Source organism: Papilio machaon, chromosome 9 (genome assembly GCF_912999745.1).
Source record: "Papilio machaon chromosome 9, ilPapMach1.1, whole genome shotgun sequence".
Classification (NCBI taxonomy): domain Eukaryota; kingdom Metazoa; phylum Arthropoda; class Insecta; order Lepidoptera; family Papilionidae; genus Papilio; species Papilio machaon.
In genome coordinates, this window is record NC_059994.1 from 2,773,199 (window position 1) to 2,798,837 (window position 25,639).

The window sequence follows — 25,639 nt, forward strand, 5'->3', positions numbered from 1 at the left end:
ATTCGATTGTTAAATTTATACGATTGCCAAAATACGTAGGAACACTTTAAGTTTATTACGAAAAGTTCGTCACAATAATACTTGAAGATAATACGTTTTCAAACACAAATAGAACCGTTAGTTTTGTAAATGTAGGAAATTCACCAGTCGTTAGCCTAGCAAGGTGCCGGTACGGGGCTGTAGTAAAGTTGCAAATACAATACATTTGAACAACCCCTATTACAACTTGTAAAGACGAGACGATATTTAAAAGTAAAATTAATAAATGCACGAAGATTTTACTAATCATATAGAAAGAGTAAAATTTAAAACAGCTTCGGCTTATTCATTAAAATTTATGCTTTTGATGAACCTAACAGCTGTGTTTGTACTTTTATGAGTACAAAATTAATTTTCGAACACCGTTACGATATTTCTGAAATTTAAGAATAACTTCGAAATTATGGAGAGTTTAAGAGAAAGTCATATTCTCCTTTACTTCGACTAAACCTTTGTAGTGTTTTCATTTTGCTAATTGCTGCAAAAACCGAGAACATTAAACGACAAACGAACGTCTACTCAATCTTTAACAATTAACAAAACAGTATTCAGCAATTAAGTTTTAACTATTCATCTTAAGTATTGGAATGTTTCAGAAAAGCAGTTAAAACGGTACCCCTTACCTGCTAATTGCCTTTGACTAAGCTTTCTTATCTATTTAATGCTATCGGCTCCAGAATATAGAAACGCTTATTAGAGGTGACACTATTAAAGCTAATAGCTTAAGGCCCTTCGTACAAATGGCAAAGTAAATAGTCGAAACTAATATTGTATGGTTGCGTCGCGACAATCGCATTGCGCACGCTCCGTACACATAACGTTGAATCGTCGACGCGTGTCGTCTATTCGGTTAGTATAGGCATTGCGACTACATGTCAACTGTATTAGTTCCGCCATCTTGAAAATCGCAGCTAATTTTTTCACCAAGATCTTGACTAACAAATTGCAAGCGACTTTGTCGATAACAGATAGAAATGACAGCAGCGCGCGTTATATACGAACCTATATGACATCGTATTGCAGAAGTTTGAACGACTGAATTCGCCGGATTTCGAAGATTTACATTACTTCGTGTCATAGCGCCTTATGGTTTGTGTGAACTACGAAACATATGATGGGATTTGTGAATATTTATCATTAATTTAGCGCCACAAAAACAATTTAAAAACTACACTACTACTTTTTACATAACTAGTATGTTGATATATAAGTTAGTGATTTGAATTATCTTAAACATTCATACCTCATTTTTTTTTTCAGTAAATAAAATTGTGACTAAACCAATTGATGTGTAAGTTGTCATTTGATTCGTGTTTTCCATTTAAAAATATCGTGAGTATCATGTTAAAATGTTACCGGAAAAAATATTTGTTTTATTTAAGACTAATTTATTTTTTTAACATTTTATTTCTTCCTTCCTAATCCCAGCCAGAGTTACACAATATATATATAATATTCTGTATTAATATTATCCATAACACTCAATCTTATGTTAATTGGTTCTAAAACCAAGAACAAACGAGTAGTGCTCGTATTAAAAGTCGTAACACTTTAAGAGCATTTCGCTTTATGGTCGTTTGTCTGAACAATGAATCTAATTAGGCGGGAGTCTGCGCTGTGCGAGATCCCGACTTCCAGAATAGTCTTGCTTTATTTTTACACTCAACATTTTGCAAGGTATTACTTAGATGGAAGAACAGCGATAAGAAGTCTATTTAATTCAATGATACGAAGAAACTAATACTTTTTGTTTCCATTTGAACTCTAACCTTCTTAATCTGAGCAAATGAAATACCAAAGAATTAATATTTGCAATAGCTAGTATTGGAAGCTTTGTAGCTTTCTTCTTTTGAACCCCTCAAGAAGCAAGCTATAAGCTATTTTCAAAATAATATAAATTATACACAAATAATCATCTTAAAATAATATTAATGAGTCAACGAATAAAACGATGTTAAAGGTCTCATTGCATAACTATTCATAGTTAGGAAGGACCAAACATGGCGGCAGTTGGATATAAATCATAAGAACATTGTAATAGTCGCTACATGCTGCAAGTTACATGCATATTCATTGAGGTGCACTCAACGCGGCTGCAGGACCATTCAAAGACTCCGATAAAGTATAATGTGACGGAAGATGCAACGGATTAAAAGGGTAAAGACTGTCAATATACTCACTTTCAAATACCACTAATTGCTCATGAGGTTGACGTATGCTGATATAATCGCTCGTTAAAGTTTTTTGTCTTACAATTTCGACTACCTAATGGCTTTAGCCTGATACATTTTGCAGGAAACGTTGCGAACCATCACGGCAACTGTTATTGTTAACTGCCGTATTCAGGTAAATCGGTCACTAAGTAATCGCAAAAGAGTCCCTTAAATTTTTTCACACTAAAACTACACTAAGTGAGAATACTTAACCAATCTGGATAAAGCAGTAAGTCAATATTTGAAATGTTTTACAACTTTATTTTTTATATCAGCTGTGAAATTATGTAACACGAGTTGCAAACAAGACTTACGAGAGTGCATATAACACGTGTTCCGTATTTAAATGTCTTATTACATACAATGTTGACATGCGTGTAAGCGACGTGAGCCTACTTAGCACGAATAAAGAGTTTTAAAAGAGCTGATTATTTTACGACAGGATAATTATGAATCTAGGCGATCTTTTAAGAGTTTTTTAAGATGAACGCTCCCTGTGTTCATCTTAAAAAACTTTAAATTTATTTCTTCTCAGATAAAACAGACTACAAGGTTTTGCATAGTAACAGACGTTTTCTTGAATACTGAAATCTTAAAAAAAATTGTTTTGTGTCGTTGTCGATTTTATATTATTACATTTCAAAGAAAATGTCACTACCTAAAGGCTATTGTTGCTGTAATACAAGATTTAATTATTAAATAATTGTAACATATATAAAATTATCAAATTAGCAAAAGTCAGAACAAGCTTGCTTCCTACACCGTGAGAAGTAGCCACGCCTACGCCCGAACAAAACTCGAATAAATACGCAATAAATAAGTTAGATTATTTAGCAATACAAAACAAATGCAACGACGATTCGAACCTGTTCCCAACGTGAAGACAAATGAGATCGTAAAGTGTTCCGCAAAGTGAGCCGATTGTTTCCCTATAAACTACTACCACTATAAACCTAAATAAACTGCTATACTAAAAGAACCATTTGACAGTGCTGTGTTTATTTTATTCTCTTGCAACATGGACACTCACACTTGAACAACTAGTTTATTTAGTACCACTACAAGACTCAATAGTCAACTACGAATAGTCAACTCAGAGAGAGTTTAATAAAAGCAGTAAAAACATATCAAACTTGAAGTCTAAAGATTATAAATAAATCACAGTTAAAACCGGTGCAACCCAATCATAAAACACATTTAGCTCCAGGTTAAAAGGAAGTCGGAAAACGATGGTCGGAACAATTAATTTAAAAGAAAGCTCATAACAATATATCAACAATTATCGCCTAATAAATAGCGACATCGTTCGTTGTTACTGATACAAATCCGACCAGCTACACCCGGGGGTGTGGGGCCCACCTGCCGTTCAGATGCTCTTTATAACGAACCACGATTTATAGACCCCCACACAACGTAGGCGGTGCAAATACTTAGTTCTATTTTAAACTGGCGAATATCTTCCAAGCGTGGCTCGAATGCCAACGGGACTATGAAAGACGTGCGCAGACACTATCGTAAAATACTCCAATACAAATAATTACAAATCATTCAATAACAACCTTTATTTGTTTACAATAAGGTGCACGATGTAGGCTCGATTGTTCGAAAATGATGAAGGACAAAGGTTGCTTTGGATCACGCAGTGTCTTGTCAACTTCAAGAATATCGGAGCTATTATAATGAAAATAGACTGGATTTAAACATACATTTTATTGTGAAGAAACAGAATACAGGAATTTAATTCTAGTTTACAAAATTATTTTAACGTTACTACATTTACTTATATCACGTTATAAAGATTCATTTGTTTGCGAAATAATTCGTCGAAGTATGACTGGCTCTTACTTATGTTTATCTGAATTCTACTGTATCACTTTCTCTTAACATGAAGCACTCTGTGACTTACACGAATATTTGAGTCGATCGCCATCGTATCGTCAGCGACGAAATGTGTGCTAAAATGTGTGCAACGCCTAACCCTTATCGGCCGTAAAGTACACTTAAAACCTCAAACTAATTTTTACACAATTGACGATGATGAAACGAAGGTTATTGCCACAAATATTCGAGCTAAGCCTAGGCTAGTACTATTATGAATGTTTAACAACAGCGATCACTTGCTAATGGCAAACCTTTTGTGTACCTTTTTCAAACTGCACAAAGAGATACCACTTTCCACTGTGTGTGATGTAATAAGAGTACTTTGTATCTTGAATACACATTACTGAAAAGTACATTCTCATCTATACTTTTGTGTCTTTTACATTGAAAAGAAAGAATCAGTATAGTACATAAGATGTATTCAAGATCTGTAGGTATGCCAGTTTCCCCGCCACAAACAAAGGATTTCAAAGCAACAATGCTTTGATGAAGGCAACGCATTTCCCATTACCTCCTCGACATAAACAAAGCTATAAGGAAAAGGATTCTACACTTCTTTTTAACAGAAAGCTCCACATTTCAGTGTGGTGAGAGAAAAGAAACATAATGCTACAGTGTACGTACTTCGAAAAAGCTTCTTGAAAAATATTGAAGTAAAGAGTTTCAAATACAACACTACCGTAATCCAAAAGAATAAGTAATGTAAGAAGCAATAAATTTTGATTTCTATAAAAACAAACAATTAAACCATTCTAAAGAATAACAAAGTTAACAAAATAAAACCGGCTAGACGCAAACTATAATATCGTTGTTAGCTACTGTTGTGTCCGAAGTAACACCATTCCAACACAGAACAGAGACTGTATTAGCATAAAGTCCCGTACCGCTGAACTGGACTTAAACCTTTAAATCTTATTATATTAATTCACAGCACGAAACTGAAAGGTGTGACTTTATGCACGTAATTTGTAAGGACGTTGACAGTAAAGCTTATAAATTCTAACGCTCAAAGTATTTGTAAAAATAAAGAAATAGCAGATTTTAAAAAGTTTAAGGAAACAAAACTATAAGATTAGTAACTTATGCAGACCAGTTTCTACTGTAAACTTGTACGTACAAATTTAAAGGCAAATCCATAATTAGCAAACCTTGGTGTGTTAACAACTCTATTTCTCCACCAATTTTGTAGAAAATTCCTTATCACGTTTACTCCTAAATCAGGCTAGATAACTATAAAGTTATGCATAGCGATTATTTCATTAGTCTTTCAATAAGTAACCGGGCTCCAATTATATATTGCGAATTGACGTAGTGGTCACAAGGAGATCAGATTGCGCACCATATAAGTGCAGGCCCCAATCGGCTCGCTAGAGGTCTCTAGTGGCCACCAGGAGTGCATTTCAAATCGCAAATTGATTCATTAGATTTGTGATTAACCCTGCGCTCCGATCCTTCCGTCCGATATGCAAAATGCAATACGATATCTCTGGTAGGATAAGATTCGATTTTACATATACGTTTAAAAGTAAACCACAAGTTTCGAAAAAATCCGGACATTGCCAACGTCATTTTATTTGTTACAAACTTCTAAAATCTTGTTAGAGATGTTTTGTTTTTGCCAACTATAACTTACAATATAAACCGGTAATATGACCTGTAATATAACCGGTCCCGGTTTAAAAAATACTTATTACAAAGTCTTACATAAATGTGGCTTTGGAAGATATAGGTTCAGTAATGATTTCTACTCCACAGGGATTTAAACAAAACACCTTAGTGTATTTTAAGAAAAGGATTACGTTACAAATTAAAACGAAGACAGTCCATATTACTTAATTAAATCATATACACCCGTTCACACGGTGACCGCAAAAGCGAACGTTACCGCCGTAAGACTGTTGTAACCGAACGCGTGCTGTCCGCAAACGCGACCTACATAACGTGTAACATGATGTTAAGTGCACTCCAGCGGTACATGTGTACACTACTACACATGTGTAAACAATTACACATTACACTTTTGTCGCCAAGTTCCGATAGTCAAAGGTCTTATTGCGAGGTTGTTAACCTATTATCACTACTACTACAATAGGTAGTGTTCTTTTATGTATACTACAAGCATTTATAATAAACATTTTATAAAATTGTACCTATTGTAACATATTTAACGCTAGACTTAACTCTGACACAGTATGTAGGCTTATATGAGTTATTAATCGGTACAAGTCCAACATAATCCATCTTGACCTGGGGTAAAAAGGTTATTTAAAGGCATTTCTTAACAAAAACAACATTCTAAGTAAGAGACAAGTAAACAATTAAAAAACATTATTTACATTTTTTTAAATCGGCTTCCCAGAACATCCCAGATTTCTCGTCAAGGTTACCTAATCATACTAACCTGTCGTTTTAAATTCCAAAAATATAGAATTACCACTAGGAGGGTTCCATAGAACTGTTTTGAATGCTTATTGGCTCCGACTTCCATAACTGGACGACATGACGGACCACTATCCACACCACTTATAAGTGTGGTATTCCTAAAAGGAGCGATTTTGGTGGAATTTCCTGTCACCTACAGCTGCGTTGTAGAACGGTCTATCCTCTGGGTTATTGCCAAAACAGTAAGATTTAGGTACCTTGAAGAAGCAAGCGTAACTATATATATCTATAACATATCTTCAGCTCCTCTGGTTTTGATGATCGTTTGACTCCTTTACAAAAAAAAAAGATAACAATAATTCCGAGAAAAATTCCTTTCAACAATTATTTTAAATGTATCTCACCTCATACAATAAGTTATGTTACTAATAAATGTATAATTCCCGCAAACCATATACAGTATGATCTATTATCACCGACAATTCTAATGAACGTTATTGAATAAGACAATGCCACTGTTCAGAGTTAATTGACGCAATCATACAATCGTGATTAAAATTGTTACAGTTATGCGCTGAAATCGTGAAATGATTTATCATCCTGTTAACTGCTAACAGTATATTTATATAACAGAAGTTATTGCTAAATAAAACGACGATAATTTGAAATTAGAATTTAACTGAACTTTATTTACTTATTAAAACAAAGGGGGATATTAAAACAAAGGAGGTGGAGATATATTTTCATTATTCTTCTATTTTTGTTCTACATTGTAATGTACATACAATTCTAAAAACTATATAACATAACAAGTGTTAACATATTTACATCTTTTTATAAGAAAATATTAATTTAACTATTTGTAATTGAACACTATAATTTTCAATATTAAAACAATAACCATCAAAGTAAATAACATAGGTTATGAAAATGACTAAGTCGTGACAGTCTTGTAACGAACGAACCATTGAAATCTTTAAGATCAAGGACATCATTTTGTCGTCGTGTATGCATTATAATTTACGTTCACCTGTGACCAACATGCCAACAATTTGCTCATAATTGGACTCGACTTATTCAGAATTTTAAGGCTAGATTACTAAAATTTGTAACACAAGTAGAAACCCTTATACATATTTAGTAAATACAAATTTAAAAACAAAAATTCCGATACAATATTATCAGGCTTAAAACTGGTCCTCAGTTTTAGAAAAAAATTGAGAAGAGACTTTCAAAAAGTGCTTGCAAAATGGAAATCATTGCATGCCCTTGTAGGTTACAGTTAAAATGATTGCGTTTATCCTTTAAATACTATTATTGTATCTAAAGTGAATGCGGAACTATGACGTAATACAACGCCAGCTTTAATAACGGGATTTTCACGCGGGCCGATTTCTGAGAGCAAGTCCAAATAAACGCCACCGCTACGAAATATAATTATACCCATTTCTGACACTCACGACGAGTTCAATGGACTGTTATTTTGTTTCCTACTCATCTATTATTTACTTTTTATTAATAAATCTCTGCACATCGAATAATTTAATGCTGATAGATACTTTTTTTTTTCATATTTAAAAAGTTGCTCTTAGTTTTATTATGTTGTACGTCCATCGCAGTAAATTTTGTGCTTCTTTTTTTATTTGATTTTTCGAATTGAAAACAAAATTTTATTTAAGATTCGGTATAACATTCATAATGTCAGCTAGGTCTTTGCGATAGTTATTGAATAAATAAATTCATTTTAAAAGATTGAATCGTTCATCTTCAAAGGATGAATACATTTAGTTAGATTTTTGCTCTTAAGGTATATTTTTAAATTCAATTATTTTCCAAGTTGTCTAGTTACCAGGTTAATTAACATTGTAAGGGTTATAGGTAGCCATTAAGAGCAATGTTCCGCTTAACATCCTTATTCCTACAATTACAGTAATAACAGTGAAGCATCGGAAGCGAAACGTAGAAGATAACTCAACGATAGTCCTTAGAACGGTACCTTACTATCGGGATCTGTGTTCGAATCGCTTATCACCAATCGCCACGATTGGAATTTAAAGTGGGGGATATCGCCTCGCGAGGGAATCTCCTATACCGGTCGAACATTAATGATACCGATTTGATATACGAGTATCTAAGGTGTCTAACTTAATTAATATATAGCAATTTTATAGAGGCATCACATTATAATTTCTTGTGTAATATAAATAACGTTCGAAGTGATGTGATACATCTCCTCGAACATTATTGTGCATTGAAGCAAAAAGCCACCATACAAATATGACTTTTTCAATAGGGTCCCAATAGATTTTAAGAAATTCAATGTATTTTTATTTACTATATTTTTATGATAACCATGAAATTTACTTCCTAGAACATGAAATTCTTACTAATAGTCATCAGATCGATGGCAATTTTTAATCCAAGTTATAGAGATTTTTTAACAATTTTTAATAACATTGTCAATCATATATTTTTGGGTACAAATAGATTTTATATCTACTTACACACTAAAAATGCTTTATTTTAATTCAAACAAATATCAAAGGCATTCTAATGTCATACAAATTAAAGATACGACAAAAGAATATATATAAAAACATCTTTTCCCTAATTGAAAACCAAATACGAAGAGGCTTTTAGTTTCTCAAGACGTGTTAAAACATAACCGCTCCCCTCCCTTCCATCACTCATGTTTCACAAACAAAACAAACAAGAGATGCACGCTCTCGTCACGTCTAAAACGGCCAACGAACCCGCCGGCACCGAGCATCAGTGTTCGGTATTCTGTGCTCACTGAACAGGTAACCGAATTTGGGACGAAATGAATATGCACAATCACTCCAATCACTGTTTTATAAGCATACATTTTTTTTAAAGAATTTGGGTATACTCTTTATTTTGAAGCATGTAAGTGATTCCTATGCCTACTTTAATTAGCTTTAAAAAAACATTTTTACACTACGTTTCATCATCAACCTGCCCTTATCCCTTTGTATGTACTACTCCTCCATACATCTCTATCAGCCGTCATATCTAGTGTATATTTTACACTACGGTTATTACAAAAAAAGCAAAATAAGTAAATAAACTACTTACTAAAAATGCAAACTATAAAATTGAAAATTATCAACTTGAAATTGCATCAGTCATCGAAAATCAACAATTAAAAGAAAATAAATCTATAGAATAATTATTAACAGCAAGTTGATTTTATCAAGGAAAATAAATTAATCCTATAATGGTTTGATAAACTGATTACGCACAGACTGACCGTTAATCTAGAAGTCAAGATATAGAACGACGTCGACTTGAATTGATGGTAGCGGTTCTTGGACATTAAATTATTGCAAACAACAAAAGACGAATAGTTAAGCGAAGTATATTGAACAATGGTTTAACTGATATAGAAATGAAATTATATAGATGCTGTCTAATTTAATTGAATGATTGACAAATAACATTGATCGAGGTATTATTATTAAATAATGAAATAATTTATAAAGATAGCGATACAGATGAAGTACGATAAAGGTAAGGCAAATACTCGCATTAATCTCACAAAGTGCTAAAAATTCTCGAAGTTAAATTCTAGGGGCCCTAAAACCTAAACCTTAAAAAACTTTAGACAGTGTTTCAATAAAATTTTAGCTTAAATACATGTAAGTACTTATAACAACCATTTTATCGCAAGCTAATTTTGATATTACTGGAAATTTTTAAATGTGATTTTGATAAATCTATCTATATATATAAAAGAAAGTCGTGTTAGTTACACTATTTATAACTCAAGAACGGCTGAATCGATTCGACTGAAAATTGGTGGGCAGGTAGCTTAGAACCAGGAAACGGACATAGAATAATTTTTACCCCGTTTTCTATTTTTAATTTCGCGCGGACGGAGTCGCGGGTAAAAGCTAGTAAATAATAAAGTACATGTAACGGAAGCAGTTTCGTTGTTACAGATTTAAGGGTAAATCTTATTCTTTTATAACCACGTTGACGACCGACGAGGGATGACGATCGTTAAAACACGCATTTAAATAAACAGTGTCTAACTGTATTTTTGAATTAAAACAGTAGGTATTTAAAAATATAGTAGAAAGATGGTATCGATTTTAAAAATAGGTCTTAGATTGGTAAAACTGAACCAGAGCAATTAAATATCAAACCAGTTTACTATCGCATAATATTAAACAAACTCCGTTGCTTAGCTGTATGCTTTTCTATAGCCTAAACCGTCTTGAGGAATGTAGATCCAATAGGCGGTCCCCAATCTACATATGGAAATTCATTTAATGGACTTGAGATGGAAAATAGTCAACATTTTCTTAATACGCGATTGTATGACACATTTTCATTTGGTAAAATGACAATTTCTGAATGCCTTTCAAAATCAAATATGTCAAATGCTGACGACAAATATGATTGCACAATTGTGTATGTCAATCGTTTGTTTCTTCACGTGCCTGATTGGCGAATTCTAACCAACCATTTCAAAATATTTCAACCTGCCAACGTGTTTCGACAATCTTGGCTCTCGCAGTACCGAGTCCTTTTACTTACTACCTTCACCTAAATCAATTAATTTACAAACGTTCTTTAAACTGACTTTCTCCTCCATGACCACAAATAATCCAAAAGCGGGAATACACCAAATTATGACTAGATCTAAACAAAGTTACTGTTTAATTCAGTAGAATGAGAAACAATGGGAAACAAAATCTACGAATTTATATTAAGGATACTTGAAAGTGTAGAAGATATTTTAAACCTCAAATTTACGCAAGGAAATTGTAACCGTTGTATATCACCGCACCGCAATGTAACCTCAACCTCCTTTGTCTACGTGCAAGCCAAAACCGAATTCAGTACCTAAACCCAACACTCAAACCACTAAAACATGGAAACAAATACTACTAGTATCAGGTCATTTCTCTCAAAGCGTTACGTAACTAAATAGATATAGAGTTTCATCGTTATAAAGCACAGTTATTGAGTCTTTATTATTCTGTTCTGGAAGGATAAGAAGGATAAGTTTAAACGATATTATTGTAATTTTAAAATCTACCAAACCGACAATAACCAAAAATACTATAAGCCAACTATAATGTAGGCATAAAAGCAAGAAAATGATGTCTTCCGTCTCTTGAAACTAGCCCAACTATTTCAAAGAACATTTTATAAATTTGACACAGTCCTAGTTATTTTAGCACGCTACTATATCAAGTGGTTGCAACATCTACGAAATCAATTTCCAACATAGAATTTATAGTTCCAATTATAAATTTCCCTTCGCTGTGTTCTGTAATGCAAACGAGAATAGGTTACAGAAGCATTATCACTTAGTAACTGGGTTACAGTCGCACCGTTAACTCGACAAAACTTGAAAACGATAACACACGGCCTGACAATTTTAACATGCGTACTAGATTAGAACTAGCAAATAATGTAATTTGAGATTTAACTGGTGTTGTCTAACTTCACATATTAAAGTCTTTAAAGCTTCAGATGCATAGTAACTTGACAATTCACATTATGGAGATGTAAGGATTCTTCATAACATGAATCAATTATAACAAACAAAAAGTTCGAAACAAAAGATTCACGTCCGATATTGAGCTGAAATAAGCTTTGTGTTGAGAAAAAAGACTCAACGTCTCTAAAAATGTAATACAGTCTTACGATACCTTGTATAGTAATTATTGTTAAATGATATATCATAAGGAAGCTTAAATCTATTGTTATGCTTAAGTTAAGGTAACAAACTCGCTTGCAAAATGACAATTCAAAGTGTAACAGTTGTTATACTATCTATTAGTTGTAAAATACCTTATTAGCTGTGAACGTTTCGTGTTTGCTGAGAGATTAAGTTAATCCGATTTGAGAATAGCGTGCGGAGCGCCACTACGTGTGGTCCAAATCGATTTGGTAGTCAATGAGACAATTAAGCTAATACAATACATGGTTAACTGAAGCAATGGCTGGTTATACTAAATGTTACATTATTTACTCACATATTTTCTTATGTAAATTTATAAAATAATAATTAGGACAATGACTTAGAAGTATACTTCTCTATAGGTTTCAAATAGTATTGACTTATAATGAAATCTGTTGTAAGTTAATTTATAGAAAATCATGATTCACTTAACCGTGATTAATATATATAATAATATATTACGACTAGACATATGTTTTGTACGTAATTAAATATCGATTCGGAATTATGTTATTACAGCTCACTATACATCTCCACTGAGAGGTTCAGAGTCTACCCCAAGTTAGGGGTGTCTAAGCCATAGTCAACCACGCTGACCCAGTGCGGCTTGGTTGACTTCACACATACCTTTGATTTTCTTCTCAGATATGTGCAGGTTGCATCACGATGTTTTCCTTCACCGTAAGAACGTCGAATAAATGTACATATGTAAATCGAGAATCGAAAAACACATTGGTACATGGCAGGATTCGAACCCAGGACCTGCAGATTGCAAATCAAGTGCTTAAACCCTGAGCCACCGACGCTCTCGGAATTATGTATTCGTATCTAAAGCTATCGATTGAATGTCGTACTTCTGACAACAGTTCGGTGACAAAAACAACTTTAAAACATATGTTTAAATTAATTAACACATTCAAAGCCATTGAATATAATTGAAGACGTCTTACTTGCTATCAGATAATTAGTACTATGACATTTGAATAGTTGTGAAGCTAAAAGTATCTATTGTGAATCGGATTATATTCGTGACTGAATTGTGTTCTTTTTTTAATATATTGTAAAAAGCTTAAGAGATAAGTTCGTTCTATGTTCGTATAATTAGATTTGTATCAACATGTTAACACGATAGCATGTAGTCATTGTATTGAGGATGCACTAATTAATTCGTTCGTACAGCGCGAAGCAAAGGTTTCAATAGAGCATCTCTACGAATTGTAAGATATTAAGAATTAAAGAGCGTCGGTGGCTCAGGGGTTAATCACTTGACTTGCGATCTGCAGGTTCTGGGTTCGAATCCCGCCATGTACCAATGTGTTTTTCGATTCTCGATTTACATATGTACATTTATCCGACGTTCTTACGATTAAGGAAAACATCGTGATGCAACCCGCATATTCTGCGAAGAAATTCAAAGAAATGTGAGAAGTCAACCAATCCAACGCCGTTGACTGTGGCCTAGTCACCACTAGCTTAGTGTAGATGTATACCCTCAGTGGGGATGTATAGTGAGCTGATGATGAAGAATTTAAGATAGTTCTAGATGAAAGTTATTAATGATGTGTCTGATACAAAAATAAAATATGTTATTACTAGCTTTTACCCGCGACTTCGTCCGCGCGGAATAAAATAAATGCACACAAGATAAAAAAAAAGTTCCTATGTCCGTCTCCTATTTCTAAACTACCTCCCCATCAATTTTCAGCTAAATCAGTTCGACCGATCTTGAGTTCTTTCATAGTTATTACATAAAATATATCGATATCGAACGTTCTGTCTGCATAGGTTCTGTGATTAGGTGGTTTTAGATTGTAAAAAACAGAAGCATATATTTTTGTAGTAGGTATAACATTATCAAATCTCCTACTAACCAATTTACACCAGTCTATTGTGAATTTTACACCGTCTTTAAGCTCGCGACATCTGTAATTCAAGAGTTGCAAACTATTGATATAATACAAAAGGCTTGCAACAAGACACCGGTAACAAAAGCCCGCGGGCACGTTGGTAACACCTACAAATAACCGTGGACGAACTGTTCCAGGCATCAGTACCAATTTGCTAACGTTTATGTGTTTACGACATGAAACCTAACCAAATAGAGAACAAACCGTGATCTTTACATATACATTTGACATTTGAATGTGATTTCTATAATATAATAAAATTATAAACAATATAATTTCAATAACAAACAAAAACACATGTGTTCTCTAAAGCAACATAAAGCAAAGTCAAAACAGTATAAGCGATTTGATGTCGCAAACTTACAATCCTGCCGCTGTCATAATTCATAACAAGTCCGTAATGGAGCAATCGGGAGCACCAAAAGCCTCATTTCCGTACATATCCTTATGTGAAACCGGAGCTGGTTATAAATCATTTCAAACCATGACAATATAATCAAATGAATTAATTCTGTCACTCGAGGAAGCGTGGGTCGCGGTATAATTTCTCAAGCTTTGAGCCCGCCGTCGGCACACCCTAATCTTTGGCCAACAGGGCATTCATCCATGTAGATTAAATGCCATAATAGGTCCATTATGTTCTAGAACATGTTTGCACAACAAATTTACATTCCGGACTCACCTAAAAGTCGCTGTTCGTTCTCATAATCGCACCGCCATCTTGGAATCTGAAAACAATAAATAGACTTACGTTAATATTGTAAATTACCAGTAATTGGTATCGATTGAAATTCTATACGAGATATTCAAGAGAGAAATTACTAAGATAACTTTAGAGTGCTACCGTAAGTTGCACTCCCACGCTCTTTTCCTTGATTTAATATAATCATATTTTATGAAGTGATTTAAATGTACATTTTAATATACACTTACACACAATAATCATGATTACTGAATTATTAATATATTCATGTGTATAAGTTTCTATTTACTCTGCTCAAAATTTCGCCAAAGTTCGTTAAGTAATTTAATTACGACAGTATAATTCGGCAAAAGAAATCTTGAATACGTTGGTCATTCATTTCTATTTATCTTACTCTGAACTTTCTTATGACTTATTTTTATTTATTTAGTTTAAACCTTTTAAGAAATAATTTTTCAGTATAATAAAATGCACTTTTGACAGAGATTGAGATATGTATGTAGTATACTGAAACTACATTAATATATTTTTTGTTGATTCAATCCGTATTATTTGTATAAAACAAGGAACGTGTATCCTGTCGTTGACTTATAAGGAAAAAGGTTGTCGCATTATTATGCAGTCTACATTATGTACGAGAGAGCAATAAAAAAAAAATAGATGTTTTTCTGAGGAATTACCAAAATCTTACCTCCTTCTCATTTAACCTTTGTTGGTTTCTGTAATAGAAGCCAGAATGTTACCTATAAGTACAGAAGATAAAGTCAAAAGGAAATTGTTAACAAATGTGACGAGTGAAGAAACTAAAGCTTATAAAATTTATAGCAACGATAGCAATAAAGCGTCAATAAATTCCACTAACAATCGCCGCACCATACAGGCAATGAAAGGAATGAAAGGATAAAATCATAGCAGTCCACGTATACTCGCGAATCTGATTCGAATGAAATATACAGAGCCGAGCTATTTGAACTCAAGACGGGTACATTAGATTACTATGGGAAGAGGAATGACTTTTTGCAATAGAACGCGCCTAGCCGGTCGGCCGAGTCCACAATAATTTATACAGAGCAAAAGCTGCGATGCAATCTGTTGCGGAGCCGCGACACGGACACTTTTGTCGGTTCCTACCTTTTTATGAATCACATCATTAGCTATACAAAGGCAATACATGTCAATGGAACCTTCGAATGTAAATGCCCTATTTTTGTATGCACCCTCACGTTCATCTTGATTTGTTTTGCAAAAGGCTTTCCGCAACAAATTTTAAGGGACAAATGCAATACAGATTCTAAGTAAGATCGGAAAATGTCGGAGAATAAACTTCTGACGTATTAAATTACAAAGAGCATTGAAGAAGATATAAGCATTGATGGTATCATATCCAAAAACCGTTAAACATTTTATATAATTTGAGTAACTAATCTAAAGAACACAGGTAATATTCCAAAAAAAATGGCTCTTTTTTTCTCAAAACAAAGGTCACCAACGAAGTCGTAGTTTATCGTTTTCCTGATAAAACTGAATTAAAACAACAAACAAAGAAATAATTGCGAAACAACATAGCTACCACAATGGAGCACAACGGACATCTCGATCGTGGAAACGTGATCACAAATTACGTGACCGAAGTAAACTCAAGTCAAACAATGTCATACGTGAGCGGCCAAATTAAGCTTTAAAATTGTTTCATGTAAAGCATATTCATTATCAGTCCATGTTTATATTAATCTATGTGCTGCAGGAAGTAAGATACCTAAATAGATAACACCACAGCTAAAGATCGACTGGAGCTAAAGGAAGAAAAGCGACCGATTGATATGAACGAAAGACGACAGGCACAAGTACTTTTATAAATGCATACAAAAATCTACATAATCATAAAATAAACGGGATCTAGAACCTTTTCTATTTGCAGGAAATTATTAAATTTAACAGCCAATAACTTATCATTGACCGATAATTCAATTTTTAATAGATCCGGCGAATTTATTAAATTTTATTTCATTTTACCATAACGCTAAATCCAATGACTCTAGAAGACGTAATCCACATAATTTAAACTAATAAATATTACCTAATGGGTATAACTATCCAGTCATATTAGTCTTGTTTTCTAAAAGTTTGGTATTCTCAGAAGAGAACATCTAACTCCTGAATCGAGAAAGGATCTGTTTTTTAAATTAGTAGACTTGATTTTTTATGATGAAGTAAAGCGTTTCTTCTGAAGTCCAACAGTTCTATATAATTCTGGTAAGGAATGTAATCGAAAGATGATACCCACTAGCTGAGTAATCATTGTTCCGTAACATGATGTCATAATCTCACGGGAAAATCGGCGTTAGTAATTTATTGCAAATCCTAAGTAACAAACTGAAACGCTTTCATCTGTAACGAATTGGTCAGGATAATGAAAGTGTTAAGATTAAATCTATTACGCAACAGTCACAGTCCACTTGTTGTTTCGATCACGCACATTTGCCACATTGTCTATGCTTTGGAAATCTGTCACCGTGGCTAAATCGTTCAGATCGAGCGGCAAATCGCGTCACTAATTCGTTTAGTCTTTTCTATGTCGTGCGATTTCGTCTGTCAGTAATGCTAACAACATAATTAAACATACATAAAGATTTTGTAGCATTTTGTGTTCTTTAGTAGAATTAAACAATGGCTTGTTAAGTCAATGAAACTAGATAAAGTTGGAATGTCTAATGTCACAAACTTGATGTAAAAATGAAACGTAATTATACTTTAGAATTGACATCTTCCTAAACTAAACATTGTCATCAGTAAAAGTCGAGACAAGCAAAGACGATACACAAACATACATAAGCCATACATTTGGAGAAGACTAGTTTCAGCAGTTTAGCTCTTAATCTCTATAACTCTAGCATTAAATTGATAGATTAAGAATCATAGTTTAATTATATTTAATTTCACAGAGATATTTGTGGAGCAACTTCGTGTGAGAGAAGGAAGCAAATTAAGGCGCATGCGCATGATGAATGTGTGACGTGAGACAGGCTCGTGGCCGCGTAATTTCAAAGCTCGGAAACGTAAACGCAACCTCACGACCGCGATTGCGTTATTAATGCTCGTATTCAAATGTTAACTTGATTAAATATGAATGTAATTGGAGTATGAATTTCACACCTACTTATTACACACATATTTTTGGTACATTTAGTGGAGAATAGACAATTTTATTTAAAATCTCGTATCGTCTGTAAAGTCGTAGTTCTCCCTAAGTTGACATGTTTAGGTGTAAAGATCTAAATAAGTGTCAGTAAGAAAAATTATATGAAATTTTAATCCCATGAAATTCCTTATTGAATTTAGCGTCATCCATAAGCAAGTCGGAGCGTCGGTGGCTCAGGGGTTAAGCACTTGACTTGCAATCTGCAGGTCTTGGGTTTGAATCCCGCCATGTACCAATGTGTTTTTCCATTTTCGATTTACATATGTACATTTATCCGACGTTCTTACGGTGAAGGAAAACATTGTGATGCAACCTGCATATATCTGAGAAGAAATACAATGATATGTGTGAAGTCAACCAACCCGCACTTGGCCAGCGTGGTTGACTATGGCCTAGTCACCCCTAACTTGGGGTAGGCTTCGAGCCCCTCGGTGGGGACGTATAGCGAGCTGATGATGATGATAAGTAAGTGAAATCTTAAGACTTCGCTTGTGATCTACATCAGGAGTCGTCTCGTTTTAATATAAATATAACCCTGGATAGAAAATACACCAGCGGCACCACTTCCTATGATAGAAACAATGCTTCAACTAAAACCATTAAAGGTATTTATTCCCTACCATTTCTCCATGTTCTGCGGCTAACCGAGCCCGCAGTTTTCAGAGCGTCTCGTTCCCACAGATATCTAAGATCTAGATAACTACGCAGTCATTTAAAATGACACTCTATTCCTAACACATAAAACAACAACTTCATTAACTAGGTACTGTTCAGTTACGAAATATATGATAAGAGTGCAAAATGAACATTATATCTTGAGGGAAGGAAATTATTTTGATTTACGACTTTATTTGTCGCTTACGACGTTTTGTGTTAAATTGCAGTGGTCAACTTACTACAGTACGCAACTCAGGCTTGTCGGGTAATTTTGTGTTGAAACACAGGCGACAATAACAATTTGATGCAAACCTATTTTATAACCACAGACAATAAAAATTATTTGATATTAAAACAAAAAATAAACTACAATTTATTCTCATTTATTTGAAATAGAGTTGAGTTGGATGACTTTTAATATATACGGGAAAAAAAAAGATTAATTACGAAATACCTAATTTGTTTAAACTTTGAAAAAAAGAGATATTTGGTACTACACTATTGTACGAAATCTAACTTCATACAAATTACAAAAAAGACCATGAGAAAGAGTATTCATAGACTTATGTGAAAACTTTTGGTTAGACACTTTTAGGTCTTGTTACGATGTGTAAACTTCGTAAACCGAAGTCAATGTACTCCAGATAGATTGGCAATGTGGACCAAATTCTATTACGATTGTCTTATTACCTATAGTTTCACTCATTCAATTTCAAGTTGACGATTTAAAATACAACAGGTTAAAGATTTATTTTTAATACCACGCATAAAATCTTTGGTGTAAATAAAAAATACTTTTGTTAAAAATAAGTTTTAGTTGCAAACAGTTTTGGTGCTGTTATAAAAGTGTAAAGAAATGTTTCTGTTAACATGACACATAATAAAACTGATAAAACATAGACAATAACGGCGTTGTGACTTATGACGAGCACCAAAAACCCATAGATGGGAGTCATTAAGTACGTTTGTCAATAAGAAAGCAAGTGTGTCGGCCCGTTACACGCACAAAAAGTTGTTGTGGGTCATCGGCACAGACGCGCCCGTCGCGTCGTAGTCTCATCTCCAGCGTTCTTAAACCGCGCCTTAACTTTTTAATTGCTATCAAAATCAAGATGGCTGCCATAATATTATTAACGGACCGATTTTTTAATGTCACGATAATAAGTTTTATTACGTTATTACTAATAACACTGATTGAATTTAAGGTTTGTTGATTATTCCATAATTTCATAACCTAATTAATTCGTTAAATAAATGTTTGACTTTGGTTTTGATATATACTTCTCGTTCTGAGATGATTCTGTGGATATATAGAGTAGAAATATGAATGAATGAATAAGTAAATTGATGTCAATTGAAATTTAAAGAAGCAGATATTTAAATTTTTGTCCATTATTCAAATTATAATATCCTTCAATGCCATCTCGATGAATATGACAAATGAATGTCGAATAACAGAATGGGATGATAGAATTCGAAAATAACATTTCAGAATAAATTCCGTTTAAAGTGGACATAGCGGAGACGTAGACAAATATTTGAGTCTAATTCAATACATTACAAATACATCGGAATGTTAAACTATTGCTGGAATCTGAGCTGAATATATTACATGAAACGTCTGTTTGCATCGTTGTTGCATTAGGCGGTCTATTTAAATAACCAAAGGGAATGAACTCGGCACAATACTAGAATTAACATATAAATATAGAGCCTTACTGTTGTTAATATGAGAGAAAATTCTTTATTATGCTAAGTTCTTTTATGGATCGCTCAATCCTGGCTCGTGCTAAGGATATACTAGAAGACTTAACATCTTAACACTCAATTAGTCAACTACTGTAAATCAATGTTTCTTTATTATATTTGTATGATCCATTCCATTCCATTCCATTCAAATAAGTAATCATATCTATAATGTTATTGGTTAACCAAATCATGTTCTTATTATAATTGGAACTTTCAACTTCGTGAAATACACATTCAAGTAACGGTCTAAAATCACGAATCTGACATTACCCAACGAAATAACCACAAAGTCCATACCACACCTAGTCAACTTAGTAAAGAACAATATGAAGCTTACTAATTCCAAAGTCCATTAAGGAACATATTAATCATACATCAGGTATTTAACAAATGATCAGGGCATACACAATAAAGCTGTAAGGAGTTTGACAGTAATAAATAACGAATGTAAATAAATAATGAGTGTTGCAAATGCAACAAATCCGTCGTGCTAGCCGCTCGGCTCTCGCGTTCCGTGAAATGCAACTAGGCCCGTCCAGACCGGTCCAAGGGCTGCTGTGTAAAGGACTGCGTAACAGATTATAAAGTAAAATTCAAGCTTACTGACATGCGTCAACGTTTTCGAAATGCAGTCTAGAAGAAACATGTTTTTAAAATCAATGAGAAAAAGATTCCGGTGATTCAAAAGGTTATCGAAAATACTGCATCAAGTTGCAGTAAAAGAGACAGCAAACACAAATTATATGAAATCTTAACGGATTTTAAGAGGGAACCTATAACAGGAAGCATCGCATGTAGTGTCTGTTTAACTATGACCAACGACCATATGCCAGCTATTAATAAGCCGTACGTAGATTCAAATATGTAAATCGAAGCATTTAAAGATGAGTACCGCCTAGAACAGGTTGAAGAGGGAATAGTAGCGTCTAGTGAAGTAGATCCTATACTCTTAAATAATGCTTACCGTCAATTAAAACCAGTTACACAGTAAGTAATGCATCTTTTAATTTGTAACGCATATCTGGAATGTTTATCGTTAATCGAAAGATTAAGTACGGTTATTTCAAAATGGTAATTCTCTAAAAACTCTATTACTATTTTATTTAAAATAGAGTAATGGGTTAAATAAGTGTTTAAGATATAAAGTCTTAAAGGATTTATTGTTATTAATAAAGTATCCATGAATAACTGTATTCCCATTACAGTTAATGTTATTAATGTAAGGGAAGTAGAAGCAATAGTCTAATCAATTTTATTCATCAACAATTATTTAAATAACTAAGACACAAATGTATTTAGAATCGCATGACTGAAGCACATTACCTTTAGCTGAACAAAACTCAAGCAACAGCTATTGAAATTATTACAAAATATTAGCTATAGATTACTATTTTACCGTTGATTGTCTTATTTTAACTTCATAGTTATAGGAGTATTTTAGAGTTATAGATATGAAAAAGTCTGAAAAATATTGCGTAATGGAATTTATCGTACCCACATTAATGATGTGAACATGCGTTCTCTCTAAAGTCTAGTCTCTAATGTAACTTTCTTCCTATACTTGAAGTTGGAATGCTAGAAGTTTATAACTTGAATCAAAGACAAGCGTTAAGTACTGTTAGTGGCCGTTGGGTGGCCCGTCTTCTACATGCGGTGCCAGCGCAGACACTGTGATTGAGGACTACCGGCTTAGCCACCGAAGCAAGACAGACTTACGTATCCTGTTCAATGTATTTGCAAAACTATCCTTAGAAAATTTCTATAATAGAATACATTTTGTCAATTATACTAGTTATGCTACTAAAGTAACTTATCAGTATTTTGAAGGGTAAAAACAAGAATATTAATATTAGTTCTTTGAAATCAAATGAAGCACTGACTAAAATATTACTTCATTATTTCATAAGAATAAATTGAATATCAGGAAGTTATAGATTTTCTTAACTTAAAAATAGAAATCAAACAGCTGTTTCCCCTAACAGAGTACAAAAAATATAATACAGTTAGATCCGAAGACGATAATAAATCGTACATTACAAAGTCTAAAACCGTATCTACAACGTATTAATAACGTGCATTCCCACCACAATCGTATAGAGTAAAAACTTAACCCACCCACTGTTATGAGGCTCAGTTATAAACCAGTAAAAACTTATATCTTTTTAATAGCTTCCTAGTAATATGTCGTTCCTTCAACAAAGAATAAATATCATTTAACATTACTTAGAGCACATGTGGTAATTTTCTGCATGTGACCAATAAAGTGACAGTTCTCATTAACTAATTTTAAGTAAACTTAATTAAGTTTAGTAATGATAATGTAAACGTATTTCGAGATAATTTAAGGATAAAAAGAACTCATAAAGTGTTGACTAGAGTTGATATTGTCGAATTGATTGAATGACATTGGTAATCGAATAACGAACAGAAAGCAAAGAGTTAAAGTGAACGGATTATATTATTAGGATCAATCGAGATTGGAAAGCTATTTTTTAAAGGTTTAAAGAATGATAAGGAAACTGACTTGCTTTCATTTTACATCGTCGATGTTAAATTGTGAATAAAAAAGGATGAAAACTTTGCGTCAAACAAATCCTGTTTTTTATTTAAAGCAATGGCAGAAATACTTTCTCTTTTTTATGAGCAGAGTCCAAAGTAATCTTTATCATAAAAAAAACTGTAGCTACTCTCAATGCCAAGTACAGCTAATATTAGGTATAAATAATTGTAAACTCTACTACAAAAATATTTTAAATTATGAGAAATACGTTGATGTCACCAGGCTCGCTATGGAAGTCTGAAATTTGTAACTAGCTATGCATACCCTGGTAGATTTAAATATGTATAAACCTATCATGAAATATCGAAACCAAAAGCTTGATTACTATTAAATTTAATTACGACCCGCAACGACAATTAACAACAGCGAACATCATTAAGAAATTCAAGAAACGACTCGATTTGTGAATAGTTAACCTTGTATTCGAAACATCGGAATCGTTGTCGTTATACGATGAATAGATTTCCGTTAAAGTTTACAATCCACCCACAGTACAGTCGCGCACAACTTTTATCGATATTAAAATAAATCAAGTTTTGAGCGAATAAACAACGCCCACTATACTTCTAATGATATATTCTGAAACCATTAATAGACGGTCAAGAAGATGTGTGAATGTTTTAATATTATCTCTATGGGTATAAAACAGCCTTAACGTTTTGTTTACGTTAAATAAGTTTCTTTCTTTTTTGTAAATGGCATCGACTTTAAAGTAATGAATGAATAAAGTTTTGTTAAACTATGTATATAAGAAATTAAAATTACTTAAGAACTAAATGGAAAATACAAAGATTTAAATATTACGTGAAAGTAATACGTATAGACGACGCGTTTTTTTAATGTAAAAACAGGAGTTATCTCAACATAACAAACTGATAGATTCAGACTTACCCTTAGTGACATAAAAATTGGGTGACTGTAAAGATATATACAGAATGTTAATCATATTGGATGTAACATATATTTACCATTACAATTCTAATTATTCAATTAAATTTATACCACCTTAAAAATCTGATTGTTTATTCAACTGAATTCCGTTAGGCATTTTATTTATCTTTATATGCTAACTAATAGCTGGTTAATTTATTAATTTCCAAAGAAAAAACCTATCAATTTATCAAGTTTAAGTTGTTAAGCACTTTAGAGCGGAACTGTATCTAAATTACTCACCACAAGAGTTGGCCGCATTCAACGATTAGCATAACTAGAGAAGCGCAGACGCAAGCTTCGCAGGTGAGCGTGTAACGGTATCCCATCTTTTATTACCAATACATCACAAATTGAACTCTATTGACTACGCATTAAAAACTAATTTCAAATCAATAAACCATCTCATTTGGATTTATCTGTGCTGATTCGCAAGCACGAGACGGCATGGTGTTGTCAGCCGATCGTGTATCTATAAATTGTCCCTTTATAGCGTTGGATAATAAAAGAAGTTGCCTAATGAAGTAGGCCGATAGTAAGCTTATTTATATTTCTTAATTTCATGTTAATTTATTAAGATATTACACAAATGTTCTGTTTAAAAGCTGTGGCAAACATAACGAAACCTTCGTAGACTCTTGGCATTCTTTGAATTTTTAGTTTAGCTTATTAAATCAAATTGTTTTAACTTTTGATATTTAGTCCATAAACTTGTTTCGAAGATCTCTGTTACATTGAATTTTTATAATATGTCGATGACAAATAACTTCTTTATTAAGACATAGAATCTAGAAAATAGGCTGTAAAAAGGTTACATTATAACTAACAAACTGACGCCCTCGACTCCATACGCGGGGAATTAAAAAAAAAAACTTAATAATTAGCTTATGTGTTCTTCTAGACTATGTTCTATATCAGTGCCACATTCCAAGATCCGTGAAGCCGTTCCGGAGATACCTTATAATAAACATCCATACTCAAACCTATACTCTTACATCCATCCTTCTTACCTTTTAAATTTACAATATTAGTAAGCTGTAGCAACGACCTAAGTCTCAACGGTACATAATTTTATTAATTTATTCATTTAAATATGTTTAATTTTATGTAGGGATTATATTTCATCCAAACTAATTAAGACTTCAAGTTAATAGCATAATAACATAACTTTGATATAAAGAGAGAATATGAAATTCCATGATAAATAAGCACGTCAGAAGAAAAATATGCAAAAATCTCGGTGCTAGTTTAACCTACAGCACGGTATTGAATTATTTACATTCCATTACTAAGGCGCATCTTTGTATTAAATAAATTCAGAGTATACAACACCACAGGAGTTGCACCGGGAATAGTATCCCACTAAGCTTGGCCATTTTCCCCTGTCGCCTCAACATACGATTTATCAGTCGTTATAGTGATTTATATTGACTCAAGTAAGATATCTCAATCGACTCTCCCAGCACTTACGCGAATGCGTTGCCGGCTATAGCAAAAATAATACACTTTAGAGCATTTACATTCACACCCATAACTTCGAATAACTGGCCATTAGATTTGATTGCGGTCACTTTGAGTAACATAAATATGCGGAAGTTAACAATACTACGATTCGATGGTTCAGATATGTTGATGAATTAAGGAAGAACTTGTGACGAGAGGAATAAAGTGAGACGCAATTTTTAAATGAAGCAATAAAA

The 25,639-nt window shown here is 33.2% G+C and overlaps 1 protein-coding gene across 1 annotated transcript in view; it reads right to left on the reverse strand.

Moving 5' to 3' along the window:
• The window catches only part of LOC106718627 (cadherin-99C), a 107,046-nt gene that overhangs the window by 46,681 nt on the left and 34,726 nt on the right, over positions 1 to 25,639 (reverse strand). Inside the window, exon 2 of the mRNA XM_045679221.1 lies at positions 14,824 to 14,869. The gene's annotated coding sequence lies outside the window, so the exon portion shown is untranslated. The remainder of the gene's footprint in view (positions 1 to 14,823; positions 14,870 to 25,639) is intronic.